Source organism: Hyposmocoma kahamanoa, unplaced genomic scaffold, assembly GCF_003589595.1.
Source record: "Hyposmocoma kahamanoa isolate Upper Pololo Valley unplaced genomic scaffold, ASM358959v1 182, whole genome shotgun sequence".
NCBI lineage: Eukaryota > Metazoa > Arthropoda > Insecta > Lepidoptera > Cosmopterigidae > Hyposmocoma > Hyposmocoma kahamanoa.
In genome coordinates, this window is record NW_020653713.1 from 6,530,126 (window position 1) to 6,545,545 (window position 15,420).

Here is a 15,420-nt window from a genome sequence, read left to right on the forward strand (position 1 = left end):
ATTGATTCATGGAAGCTTCTTCTGGAACTGCCAAGGTGTTCTTCTTTTTCCTCTCCTATTTTTCAAATACATTCCAAACACAAACCTATATTCATTCAGCCAGTATTTCTACTCATAGAGTAGAGCCTAGAGTACATCCCTCTTCCTCACGACTGAAGGGGTGAACATCTCTAGCTGGCGCCCTACCTATGATGGGCAACTTACATAAGTGATCAGCCTTTACTATAGGCTGCCCACATACTGCTCGGAAGCCACTACCTTACCAACAAGCGAACCACCAAGGAGACTGGTGCTTTAGTCTGCCAAAAACCTATCTAAAAGGACAGACTATAACTACATCCTAATCAAACTATTCAAAATATAATTAATCGTTAGCTATCCTAGCTATTTAGATAACCTATCTAAACCCTGACACTTTATTTTATCTAAAACCCTCGCCATTTAGGTATCCTATCTAAATCCTAACTCTTTATTTCAGCTACCCTAGCTTGGCTGAATGCTCCTATAAAATTTTTAAAAATCATTACTAAACCTTTCTAAATGGTCATGCATTATAAATAATCTTCAACGTGCACGCTGCTATGACGATGACACAGGCACTGAGCACCCATCGTGCGACCACTGGGGAACATCAACATTGATCTCCCAGTTGCCTCCTACGCGCTCCACTTTCATCTCTGCATCCTCCAGCAACGGATTCCTACTCAAGAAAATTGCAACAACATTATCTTTACCCTTACAATAAACAATGTCAAAATCCCAACCTTGAATCGACAACGCCCATCTCGCTAACCTACCGCTCATATCTCTCTTACTTTTTAACCACACAAGTGGCCGATGATCGGTAACAACCTGAAAACGAAGTCCCCACAAATAACTTTTAAAATAATTCAACGCCCATAAAAATGCTAAACATTCCTTTTCCGTAACAGAATATTTCTTTTCTGCTTCACTTAACTTCCTCCTAACGAACTGCCAAGATGTTCTTCTTTTTTCTATCCTATTTTTTAAATACATTCCAAACACAAACCTATATTCATTCAGCCAGTATTTCTTCTCATAGAGTAGAGCATAGACTACAGTACACACTATAATTAATTAAGGACCCCTCGACGGATAAAGGCCTCCTCCATTAATTTCAAAGATTTGCCGTTTTCTGCTTTAATCAGCCACGATTTACTCAATCGCGTTTTGCCAACGTTCTATTAGTCTGCCTCGTCTTCTCTTTCCATTTGGGCCTTTCCAAGTGGTTGTTCTGAGAGTTCTTCCGATCGTGCCAGATGACCCGCCCATCTCCACTTCAGAGCTTGAGCGTGTTGAAGTGGATCTATAACTTGCGTTTTCTTTCTTATTACTGTGTTTCGGTGTTTGTCTTTTTATCTGATCTTTTGGATGCTCTGTTCCATGACCCGTTGACATACCTACTTGTATTCTACTTTTAGTTGTACCATTAAAGATCCAATCTCTACCTTATACAGTTCCTAAAAAAAATCTCGAATTTTGTAATTTCGACAATCTCTCACCGTTTTCTAGATTTTAAAAACATGAATTTTGGCATTCGGATAGTACAGTCGACAGAGAAAAGAAATATAAAAAAACCTCGTGACTTTCCACTGAATTGTAGAAGAAAATTAATTTGTAGTTGGTTTGAAACGAATTCCTCGCAAGTCAAATGAAAATTAATGGCAACAATAAAGTACCATACGATATTCTTGATAAACACTCGTGAATCACCGGTCACGCTCTGCTGTAATCTGTGTAATCATTACCGGCATTGGATTGTTCTTACATGTTAGAGTATGTTTAAGTTAAGCATAGGTCACCGACTTGTTCTTTTATTACCCAAGTGGAACCTCACAGAATTTCCTTACTTGATTTACAAATTTTGCTCTTCAATAATTCGTATTAGCTTATTTCAGTACATTTGAATTCTTTTTTAACCGACTTCAATAGGAGCAGCTTCTCAATTCGACTGTAATTTCTTTGTGTCTATTTTACGCGATTACTCCGACATTTGTCAAAGAATTTCAGTGGCTTTATTTTTGTTGGAAAGGGGCAGTAGTGTTCATTCAAATTTGACGGTGGCAAATTAGAAGATGCATCCGGTTCATAAGATTTCACCCACTTTCCATTAATCAATTTTAATAAAGCTTTTCAAGTAGATGTAATCATGTAAAAGTGATCACGGTCAAGCGACACGGAAGCGCCGCGAGTTTCAGTGTGGCAGGGTTCATATGCACTCGTACGTTACAAGAATTCCCGCGCCCGGAACACTTCCGCGGCCGCCTCAGTGTGGCTTCAGCATTATGGTGTCCTAGAGCTAAACATTTTATTTTGTAATGGACAGATACGTTTTCACGAGGACTTCCATATGCGTTTCCATTATAGTCATTTCCTTGGCGTTTTCACATGGTATTTAAATACGTCTGACGTTTTTCCGCAACATCTTATCTATATAATGTTTTGACATACTGGCGATAAAGTTCCACCCGATATTATTTCATGTTCTTGATTTACATTTTTATTAAACATTTGAACCCTTGAGTTCTGTAGTAATAATGTAATGTGTAGTGTTGTTTAAGGCATTCGTCTCACATTGTCTCTTAACTCTAACACACATACTTTTTAATCACTTTTGACTTCAAAACTCCAGCGAGATACATATATTTTAATCAATGTACATGCGGTAACAAAGGATATTGCTTTTTCTTTTTGTTTTCAATTTCAGGATTTCCCAGTTTCTTGATGTAATTTAATTAATGAAACTAAGACATGTGACTCACCAACTTACGCTAGGTGATCAGTGAACTTTATTACCAAAAAAAAAAAAATACACCAATGCCAACAGAAAGGTTACTAACCTGAACATTATAATAACCGAAAACGGTAAAATGGACTAAACCGTACTAACTTTATAGTTACAGATAAATGTAAATAAAAAGTAAATGGATTCGCAGACGTAAATGTGTAACAGGTATGTAGGTCACTATTTCGATGATTTGAAAGAAAATCATTCTGGCAAGTATAGTTAGTTTTCTAAGTTGCTTTTTTTCCATTTGTTACTGTTGCTAATTTACAGTAATTCAATTTCATCAGTGGTTAAATTAGCCATTAATGCGTTCAGACCGGGAACAAAATTGCCATTATTTGCCGGACAGCAAATATTGGGGAAGATTCTCATATGGTGGTGGTATAACATCGTCTCATCAACCAAAAAAATGTGTCGGGGCAGGGTGCGCCATACGGCGAAATCATGCTTTATCTCTTTCTAATTAACCTTATTTTTATAATGTCAAGTGAAAGGACAAACAAGTCGTGCGGCTGATGGTAAACGACACGCCTGTCCATAACAGTTGCAGTGCCACTCAGACCTTCAAATCGCAAAAATCTGAGTGCCATTGTGCAACTGCGCCTTTCACCTTGAGACATAAGCTGACAAGTCAGATGTCCCTGTAATTTTTTCAGCACCCTTACCCTTCAAAACCGGAACACAGTAATGCCTAGCATTCCTGCTTGGCGGCAGAAATAGGTAAGGTGGCAGTACTTCCCTGGACGAACTCTTTTACTAGGAGCTCTACTCCTACTAAACTTAAAAAACCTATTATCTAAGTAATTTTTTTGCCAGTTCCGACTGTTTTAATCTATAATAATTTGCTATATTTATTCTCGTTTTTCTATTAAGTATATTTTTAGTCCTTTTTTCAAATGAATATTTTAACCTTGATTTTTTTATGTCTTAATATCAAATTAAGGCGCTTTTATTCGACACGAATTCCATCGCGCTCACTACCGCGGCGGCCGCGCGGTCGAAGAGCGGAGTTCGTGTTGCCGTCTAACTATAATGGCAAAAAACGCTCTATTTGTTTAGCTTTTACGTTTTAACATAAATGAGCGTTCCGGGCACGAGGGCACGCCTGGCTTGAATTTGGTCTACGCAGCGGCCCGCGCGACGACCGCGCGGTCACCGAGCGGAGTCCGTGGCAGCCCTCGTAGATTTCTTCAGAGGAATTTAAATGTTGTTGCCTAGTAAATAGAATTCAGATTCGTCATTAATGTACATGAAGGCGTGGTAAGTGAGCGGTCGCCGCGCGGTGGCCGCGCTAAAACTTTCTCCTCGTGTAAATGGGCGCTAAAGCTACACTATGACAAAAACTGACTGTTGTACAGGGCGGGAACCTCAAATTTAGCACTTTCTCTCAAGGCGGCGTGGGTTTTTCACTCAAGAGGATGGAAAAAAATAAAGTTTTTCAGTATACCAAAAGTCAGTAGTTGTGTGACCATCAGCGGTGGTACACTACGCCTAATGGACCAGCCGTCCGTGCTCCACTGGTGGTACACGCCAGTTTGAACGTGTTAATTAGTTGCGGGTTTATTTATAACGACTGTAATATTTGGTAAGCATGGTGGAGTGTGACATAAATTTTTGTACACAACTAGAGAGGGCTGAAGAAAACAAATCAAATATGCAGGGTTCACAGGACTATATCACTAACATCTAAAACAAAAACTTTGGTTCCATGACTTTTTACAATACATAGTAATCAATGTACCAAAAAATAAACTTTTAAGTTTTTGTTGTACTATCTCACACTTTTTAGATCTGTATATTGGTAGTAAGTTCGAACATGTAAACGTCTTCCGCGACGTCAACCTGCGCTACTATATTTACGCTAACGCTTTCTTTTGATACTGTACAGAGTTATCACAGTTTAGAGCGGTCTGTTTAAACATTTTTGTTTTTGTGCGAAAGTTAATTTTGATGAATTATTAAAAGTCATGTATCCAAAAGTTGTTGTTGTTGTTTATGGTGTTAGTAATATAGTCATTTTTTATTTATTTTTATATATATACATTTTTTTTTATACACAGGAAAATGCGTTATACATAGACCACCGCGGGCGATGACATGGTGCGGTTATGTGGAACTCTCCTCCGTTGACCCACCCGGCGATAAAAGCTCTGCCGATGGATCCTCGGAAGCCTACCCACTAAAAACCTGTGTATGCACCCTCATCCACCGGTGCCGGCTCGTGGGATTCCGTAAAGACTCGCCATTCACCCCGGTGGTTAGTATTGTAGTCCTGAGAGGTAGTTAGTATTTTACGAATCACCCAGTAAGTATACTGTATTAAGTCGAGATGCAGTATCCACACTTATTGTCTTATCTTTGAAACAGATTTTAAACATCGTTGACTTATGATCGTAAATTCGTTTTAGTTTATCGAACAAATCAATGTCAGTGAAATGGTTAATATTATAATCCTTTAAGGCGAGATATTTCAATGCGAGCTTAGATTTTAGGAGGTGAGGTGTAGGAGTGTCACCTCTCGCGTTCCGCAATTTGCGCGCTGTAAATTGATATATGAATAAAATAAAACAAGCAGAGCAACTTTGACACAGATCGGACATCGACAAGCGCCCGATGGCGACTGACGGGGAGCGGGCGGCGCAAATTTAATAACTAATAAAGTTTCAGTTGAAAACCAAAATTTTGCAGGTTCTCTGTAATAATTAAAGATAAATATTTCTCCATATAAAAAATGTGTACATAGTTAAATATTTTATTCTAAAATAATTCGGTTTAGACTTTTATTGTAGCCTGTTTTCAGGATTTTATATAATCGGATAAAGTACATCCTATCGTGTGATAAATTAGCACATTCTTTAGACAATATCCTTCGGTTTATCGTATATTTTTGTAAGACCGTTATTTAATAGTAAATACCTAAATCATTTAAAGCAAAACAGTTTTTTCCGATTCTCCTCCGGTGATTCGCCTTAAGTATAATATCACCGAGCAAAAATTCCGGATAGCGCTGGTGCGACTGGCAGCGTTTTATCGATGCGTACTCAATTTATATCGCAGCTTTGTATAATTTATCACGGTGAGCTTGTTCATTTACTATTCTTAATAACATTTATTGTTAGTTTTGTGAGAAATTCTGTATGGCGAAATGCGGTCGTTTTTGCTGAAATATTTGAAGTTATATCCTAATATAACAATGTATAGTGTCAAAACAGGGTGTGATTTGGTTCGATAGTCTGTGGTATTTGAAATAGTAATTGTATCAGTCGGAATGGTTACATCCTGAACATATTCTACTCGCAGTCTTAAGTAAAAACGTTGTATTTGCTTTAAGCTTCAGACTCGATTTAACTGTTTATGAGGCTTCTCAAACGACCAATTAGGTGTTCCTGATAACTTAGCATGTTTTCCGACAGCAGCAGCGCGTGTGTCGATCCGCACCGCTTCCTCTGCTCGGGTGCATTGTTTTCGTGCGTGTTCACTCGACTGGGACGAGAAACTCCACCTCCAAAGTACATTACTTCTGACAACATTGAAGGTATTTATAGTTTTGTCCAGTGGTTATGTTTGTCATTGTTTTAGGGGAGCCATGGACATCTCGTTTTCATCTTTTTTTTATGATACCAAATGAGTGGACGAACAAGTAATGTACCTGGTGGTAAGCAACACGCCTGTCACTCAGAGACATAAGTTGACAAGTCCCATGTACCTGTAGCTTCACCAGCACCCTTATCTTTCAAAAACGGAACGCAGTCTGTACGTACTCTTTTACAAGCAACTCTACTGCTATCAAAAATTATATCATGTCAAAAATTATGTGGTCAGAAGAAAAAGAAAGTAAATAAAAAGATGGCGCTACGGCGAAAAAGTCGTTAAAACCAAATATAAAGTTCTGCAACAAACACTCAGAAGAATTCGTAAGGTCCGTTAGTTCGTTCCGTGGCTTAGTTGGCATAGCATCTGGTACGGTTTGCTGAAAGACTTTGGTTCGAATCCAACCGGATCGAAGGAATTATTTCTTACTGTTCGATCTTAGTTTCGATCTCGATCGAATTATAACAAACTAGTGGAGTAATTTCACAAAAATAAGTGAATATCGTAGTGGTCAAACATTCAATGAACTTAAAAATCAAAGAAAAATTAGTTGACGAATTTAATAATTAAATGATATTTCTATAATAGCTACAAATTTCACCCTCACTATAACCACTGCTACTAGAGTTTCTTTTTAGTTACAGGGTGGATTAATTAATCCTTACTCAATAGTTCTAACACGTGGAGCGAGGAGGCAATTAAGCAATGTCCTCCACGAGCAACTACAATAAACTGCAGTTGCAATCGCCACGAGTTCAGGCGATAACAGGTCGCGTGGCCCTTACTCTGAAACCAACTTACATTTGCAGGCAAACTAATTGAGTAAGAAATACGTTGTACTGCTTAGTATCTGATAAAGGTATAGGTGGAAACGGAGATGTACAGGCAATTTTATAGAAAATATTGGTAGCTGAGATGAGGTAAATCGGTGTTACGAACGTCATTGAAATGTAGAAAATAAAAGCGATCTGCCAAGACGAACGTAGCGACAGAGAGTTCAAATGGTTGACAAAATCTGAGGGACAGCATCATAAGGATACTAACAAAACCCAAGGCCGACTAACATAGTGCTCAAAATAGTGGGAAGTCGAGGAAAAGTAATAAAAATCTGATAAAACTGGATGACGACAATGTATTATTCGATCGCATAGTTATATTTGTATTGCTTATTTATGTAGGAGACTGTGTGATTTGCCCTCACGTGAGCATTGTTAGACTTATTACAATGGTAAAGGGAACCAACTGATTATAAGTTGGCCTTTAAAGTTTTTCAGTGTCTTATAGAAGTAAGTATTGTCACGAAATGACAAGTCTTTTCATACGCAATGTTGACGTGTCACGAAGAATTAATATAACACATACTGCCGCTGCTCCATGATCTGTTGTACTTAGACTTTCATCCTTACGATGTATACTCCAAAACATTTAGCGTGATTAGAATAACACATGTCAAATTTTATGAACCAGTGATGGTACACGATCAGAGAAATTAAACTGACCTATTACATTTAAATAAGTGTTTTCTTCTTATTATTATATCATATATATATATATATGATATAATAATATTATAAAGCATATTATAAATATGCATATAATAAAGCTTGCCTTCGTGGTGAAAGGATCAGTCGGCGTAAGGTACTCCCCGATTCGACTCAGGGTGCGTCAGTCTTACAGGAAAGATATGGTACGTGTCGTTTGGTCCTTTCGTGCAACCCAATCAGTGTCTTAATTTTTTTTTTATAATACCAAGTCGAACGACGAACAAGTCGTGCGCCTAGTAGTAGTAAGCCCATAGCAGTTGCAGTGTTACTCTGAGCTTTAAATCATAAAGATCTGGGGGAACCGCCACGCCGCCCGTCACCCTGAGACAGAAGTTGACAAGTCTCATGAACCTGTAATTTCACCAGCACCCGCACCCTTCACAATCGGAACACAGAAATGTGATTACTGCTAGGCGGTAGAAATAAGTAAGGTGGCAGTACTTCCCTGGATGAGCTCTTTCACAAGGAGCTCTACTGCTACTAACTAAATATCATGGTAACAACTGAAATCAACTCATATAAATCATTAATTAACAGGGCCAACCCTAGCATAATGGCGAAAACTGCCATTAATTGTTACTTTTCAGTTTAATTTCCGTAGATGTAACCGAACGTACCTAGATAATAAATAGTATATTCATATTTTATTTATAGCTTTGTGTATACCTTACAATATAAATGGAATATTTATAATTTGTTATTTTACTTATTTACTTACATCCTTAGAATAATAACGCATAGAATGATAGTTTCATATCAAACGAACTGTCACAAGTGAGGCAAAAATCAAATTCATGTAGGCTAGTTTTAGTAGTAGGTTAATTTTCGGTTTTAGTGAATATTTATATAAAAATACAAGTTGAAACGCGTTACTTCCTTGTGGAATGTGATGTTAGTATCTATTTTATGTTTGTCTGACGTATTTTTACACTCATTTACCGCATTTCGTCATTTTTAGCTAAAATTCTTGAGCTGTTCGCGGACCTTGAGCACTGAAGGCCCGCCCGCTCGTGTAGGCCCATTGGGAGCGCTTCAACTTGCCTCACTTAGCGTGTGCGGACTAGGTTTCTATGCGTTATTATCCTAAGCTTACAGCTTATTTTATGTGTTAGTATGGTTAGTATTATCGTATTTTATGTGCAAAAGCGGTGCAGCCCTACCAGGTTCGCAGAGAACAGGACGAGTGGCAACGACAGCGACACCGACCCGTCTCTTCCCCCGCGACTCTCCTCCCCGCATGCGGCCGCACGGTTTCCGCTCGCCCTGGACCAAGACGAGTCCGCGCCGGACGTCTCGCGCTGAGTTCCTCTTAGCTTCACCATGAGATAAAATCGACCACGGCTACTAGAGCCTCCTCGCCACGACAAGGCGGGCACACCGCGGCGGGCGGGAAATTCGGGAGAGTAGCGGTGAAAGCCTCCTCCAACTTCTTCCAACAGACTCAGTCTTGTGCGTGGCCATAACGTTCCTGCTATTTATACAATATCATCGTTCCACCTCCATGATGACCTGACTCGTCTTCTTTGTTTTTAAAGCCTGTAAAATTGGTGGGTACCAATGTCTGTGACCACCTTCTATCTGTGACTTTTTCAATAACGCCGGCCTATTTCCACTATAGGGATAATACCGGCTTTGTAACATCACTTGCCTTTGTCTTTTTCCTCACTGTTGAGCTGCTAACGCGATCTTTCAGCGTTACACTCATGTAGCTAGCTTCTTTCTATCCCTCTCTGGCAGGTTATTATTAGGTTGAGATAAGACTTTTTGATTTCCCATGTTTGACATGCATACTTTAAGCTGGGGCAGTATATTCGTATACATTGGATAAAATTCACATAAATACATAATTTCGGCGAAAATAACACGAAATAAAAAATCTAATAACACAAAAACCCTTAACATTTTAAAAATTACCGTTACAAAATTTCTCTACTTGATGAGTCGATCGACACTAAATTTTCGATGCGTTCCAACCATAGATATAGTCCAATACAAACTTTCCGTCGTATGCATCATCGTGTTAAGTTGTGAAAACAAACATTAATAATATGAATCGGGCCCTTTACAGCATTTTAACAGGTCCCATTGTCACGGCTGACGTGATACATTGATTTGTTTAGAAAAAAAAACATGTCGCGTAGACATAGATCCGAAAAAATAATTTCCTCTATGTAACAATCGCGAAAACCTTAGAATTTGATATTAATAATATTTCTTATTGTAATATAATATATTATGAATTTTAATTACCGTATGTTAATTTGATAACGTAAAATTATATAAAATAATTATTGCGTAATTATTGCAAATTTACGTTGTTTTGATTTTGCCGGCATAAAGTCAGAGCTGTGTAGAAGGAGTACAAAAATGTCAAGAACGAATGAAGCAAGACGTATTTAGTTTGCTCCAGAACTGCCGATCTATCTACTGGACCGACAAAGTGTTGCAAACTTCCTACAATCTTAATACAAATTACAATCAGCGACGGACGGCATATTACACCACGTGCTTACCACACAGAGGATATCAATTGACAGTTACGCTAAACTCGATACGTAATCGCAACATCGATACCAATTAATCGACAATCCGTGACAAATATTGATCATGTCGAGAACCTGTATTAGACCGGACTGTCTACTAATGAGACAGGTGTTTTTTAAACTTATCATAATGATAAAGACGAAGATGCTTACAAAATTGACGAGCTGACAGAATTCGAGATTTAAATAATGATGGTATGCTTAGTGATTATAACTTCACTGAATTTAATGTTATCGATAATGATTTATTTATAAATACAACCGAGAACGAATAAACATTACAGTCACAAAATTGAAATAGAGTGACTATAGTCGATACAACATAGAGTATAATTAACATAGAGTCATATTTGATAATATGTCAAAAGTTCTCTTATCACATGAAAGTCATAAAAATAATGCATGAAACAAATTATGTACATATAAATGTGAAATTTATAGCTCTCCAATTTAAGTATTTATACTCAAATAGCAGAGAGTTTTTTAATGCCATCGACAAATGTGGTCCGTAGAATCTTGAAACCTCTCTCCTAAAAAAATTGCATTTTGCAGTTGTGGCCTTATAACAACCAAAGGTGCGACATGTAGAACGACTGATGCTTGTGCAAAACAATTATTGAATATCATTTACTTACAGATGAAAGTAATTCAAAATCGCGCATTAACATTTTTGAACGTAATGAAAGCTTCAATAGTTGAAAAACATTGACTACAATGGGTCTCAGCATCAAGGCACCAGGCACCAGCAGCGCCCGCGCACGCCTAGTGGCACCCCGCGTCATTCCGCGCCAAACCTCCGCGCGCGACGCATGTGTCGCGACGCTTGAAGTGCCGCGCGCGATCGATCTATCGCCCGCTCGAAGCGTGACTTTGCTCTCGAAGGATTTACTGTGCGATGTGCTATGAAGTTTGTTCTGTGACCGCCCTCTAGGGTTGAATTACTTTTGTCAGTGACTGGTTTTACATTTGGATCTATATTACCAAGTAAGTAACCTGAAATAGTAAGTTTTATGTTTTCTCGTACACCATTAAGAGCGCCCACGTCGGTCAATATCAAAATTGCATGAAATTTATAGACCATTGTGAACGATTTCATAGTATTACTTTTTAAAGCTAGCCGTTACATATGTAGATCTTCCTTCATAACATTATTATAGTCGTGGACATAAATCGAAGGTCTGCCAGTAATGCGAATTAGGAGACAAAAATAGTTTAAATCTTATGTGTAGGATGATATCCTCTTTCAATTATATCTAAGAGTAGATTATCGATATACTTGTCAATATTTATTATCTTTATCGGAATTGCAAAAAAAAGCGTCGCTTGCTCCGTGAATGTTGTTCTCAAGTTTGTTGTTAAAAAGCACAAATATCGCGTCATTGCATTATTTATTCTATTATTTAAAAATATTGAGAGTGATATAAATAATACTATGATGAGTTAGCGGTATAGAATAAATAAATGCGTATCAGCTTCCAAACAATAGTTACAAAATGGCGCCAACCAGGCTTTTAGTCTGTATGCCTGTTGATCCAATGTAGTCCAAATACAAACAGACAATTTGTATTTGGACTTTTGCCGTACCTCTCGGAGCGATGTTCTCTTGATAATTGACGTGATTGCATTCCGCATGGAATAGTTGGAAAATTACTTTTACACTAACGATATATATTTTCGTCTTATGATCTAGTTTTTAAATTAAGCGTGTTAAATGAGTCATGTGTAAAGAAAATTATGTCTGTATCTTATGAATCATTTGCTTTCTTTTTGAATTCTTTACCAACATTTTGAGCAAATTATCTACGAAATAACACTAATCTATTTAGGTGACCAGTTGCCAATGTTTTGTTTCGTTCACTGTATTTGTTTCATGTTACAAATATTATCCGTTTCTAGGTTACTGTGTGCAGTACTGTATAACAATACTAAGTATGTCTCCAATGTAGTTACTAAAAATTTGTTTGACATTTAGTTTTTCGAATATTCGTAATTCTTTTGTCGTAACACCCAAACTATGTAGAATTCAATCGAATTCAATTAACACTGGGCTAACAACAGAGACCCTGGTGTTTTCTTAATGCGGTTCTGGGATACATAATTTAGCCCTTAGCGCGTCTTTTGTGTGGTGTTTGTGTGTGGATTTATATTTCATACACCGCGTCGTGAATAGTGGCTCATTCCTAAATAGTTAATTATTTTACTTATTACTTAATAGAGTTTGGAACGTGCTAAAATAATCACGTGACAAAGTAGAGCCGATATACGATTGATATGTTTACGTCTAACATTTGTCACTGCGCCTGTCACCCTGAGATATAAGTTGACAAGTCCCATGTGCCTGTAATTTCACCAGCACCTTTACCGTTCAAAACGCAAATACAGCAATGCACTGCTTATGCATTACTTACTGCTTGGCGACAGAAATAGGCAAGGTGGCAATATTTCCCTGGGTGAAGTCTTTCCCAAGGAGCTCTACTGCTATTAAAACCTCATAGTTAGTAATATTTTCGTAGTAAACTTCAGCTGACATTGTTACGGCGCCATTTAAACGCCATATTAATGGAGACCCTAGCGTTCTAAACGAAGTCAATTACGCGATAAGACTAAAGATAACAATAATAGAAAATTCGAAACAACTATCGGATCGTCCGAACTGATGAAAATTAGTTTATTGATTTAACAGTTTACAAACAAATCCATTTACTTTTATCGCAGTTGGAATTGGAAATTGTAATACTATTCGAGATGGAATAGCAAATTGTAAATCATTTTTCGAACGATTCGAGGAAATCCATAGTATCTACTTAAACAATTGAGAAACGAAAAAATTTAATCATTCTTACTGAAATGTTCGCTTTCGTTATTCACAACATTAACTTCAACAATTTCCAGAAGACGCTTTGTTATGCATAGCAAATCATTGTCTTCTTTTGTCGCATTAGAAAAAAAGTTAAACACTAAAAGAAGATTATGAGATTTCTTTAATGTAAAAAATCAACCTCAATTGCCGCGTGTCAACGAATTAGCAAAAACTGTGAGACTACAACGATAGTTCATTGATCCATTTTCTAGACAGTTATTTAACCGCAAAAAACCTCGTTTCACTTACAGGCATGTGACAGTGGTGCTTGATTGATAGCTGATATCGACAAGACATATAATATTTTGTTTAAGAGTTAAAACGTCGAAATTGAACTAGGTCACGTAGCCTTATTTGTTTAGGATTAAAAGAATTTGGGTAAGAATTTTTTATTTGAGTTTGATAGTCTATCTGTTTGGTTTTCATTCCTGTGGTAGACCTGAATACACAGTCAAATATTGGCATTACAATCTTAGGATGCTTTTGTATCTGTTTAGGAGCTGGAACAATCTAGTTAAGTGCCGTTAGAATTAAAACAATATAGTTAGCTATATAATCAGTCGATATAATGGAACCGTTAATTTTTCTTTAATAACTAGTTGTGTATAATTTCTCGCAGTTTCAGCAGTGCCCCACTATCTTGGATGGCTCTTGCATACATTTGTGGGAGAGTTGGGACACAATGCTTCGAAGCTCTCACGCTCTCGGTGGGTGGTGCTTGCGACATTCGCTGTCTGCACTGGTCTTACAAACAGCTCATTTTCGATGCACAATTGAGTACGATACCTAATCAGTGTCGTTCTTTACATTGATTAACATTTACTAAAATATTAAGGGCACGTACAAAATCGTGATTCAACCTTACCTGTATGTTTACTTCCGTTGATTATTTGCAATTATTTCACCTTTCATTAGTCATGGTTAGTTATTCGGTGTTTGCTTAGGCCGTCCATTTAGCCGCAACAACCTACCTAGTTTAGGTTGCTTTTTAAAGTTCACTTTCACGCCAAAGGGCACAGTAACAAGATTTTCTCATAAATGATTATCTACATCGATCATCGTTGATGAGTCATCAATGATTCAATTCTCGCATTGATTTTGTATTAGCATTTTTCAAGCACGAATGCACCTAGTTTCAGTTATCACAATACACTACTTACCTTTAAAAACTGTGTATTAGTGACAAGCGAAAGTAGTGTTTATAATCCTGTAGTGTTTAGATAATGGCATTCTTCACACGTCACGCGACTTGGCGTGAGGGCGAAAATGCTATGGAATGCGAATATTGCACTTCTCGGTTGCCAATTTATTGCGATCTTAATACGCTTGCAGACGTATTTACTTATTGGAAGTTTCTTTTTCCGCTCTTTGAACAATGCAGCAAATACTGTTATAGAAGCAAGTTTGCACGCTTTCTCGTTGTTTGTTTTGATAATGTGCATATGTTATTGCTTTATCTATATCGCCTTTCTGTAAATGTTTTTTTAAATATTTTTGTAGTGTCTATTATTATTTCTGCTCGGCCGATTCATGTTGATTTCACATTTATAGATTAATATATTTTATATTCAGCACTATTTATTTCATGGTTATAACCATATATATATAAGTATACTTCATATCAATCGTTATAGCATTCAATTTCACACTCCTGTTCTCAAATAGTAAATACGGCATTCCTGTGCGCATAGCCGTAACGCATTTAATCCCCTGCATATTACGCAGCACAGTGCCTTTGATTTTTTATTTATTAGAGGCGCCACAGATTCCGGTCGTTGTTGCAAGTCATTCAAACTTAAAATTCCACGTGGACACTACACTTGAACTTGCTATATAACGATTTAAGCTATATGGAAGGGCTTACCAGTTTCTTATGTCACTAATAAAAATACATGTAACGCATGTAGTAATGGCTCCATAGAGCCTCATGTCGTGCTAAGCAGATTATACTGCGCGGAACGTCACTCGTACATTGGACTGATCAAATAAAATGTCCTGTAGGCAGTCCTTTGTAGCAGAATGTATTTTCTGCTACAAAGGAGATGAGAGATTGCAACAGGGGGAGATGGTGTG

At 37.5% G+C, this 15,420-nt stretch overlaps 1 protein-coding gene across 1 annotated transcript in view; it reads left to right on the top strand.

Annotated features, from left to right (window-relative positions):
• Positions 1–11,241: 11,241 nt before the first annotated feature.
• The window catches only part of LOC113226148, a 91,480-nt gene continuing 87,301 nt past the window's right edge, over positions 11,242–15,420 (top strand). Inside the window, exon 1 of the mRNA XM_026458678.1 lies at positions 11,242–11,471. The gene's annotated coding sequence lies outside the window, so the exon portion shown is untranslated. The remainder of the gene's footprint in view (positions 11,472–15,420) is intronic.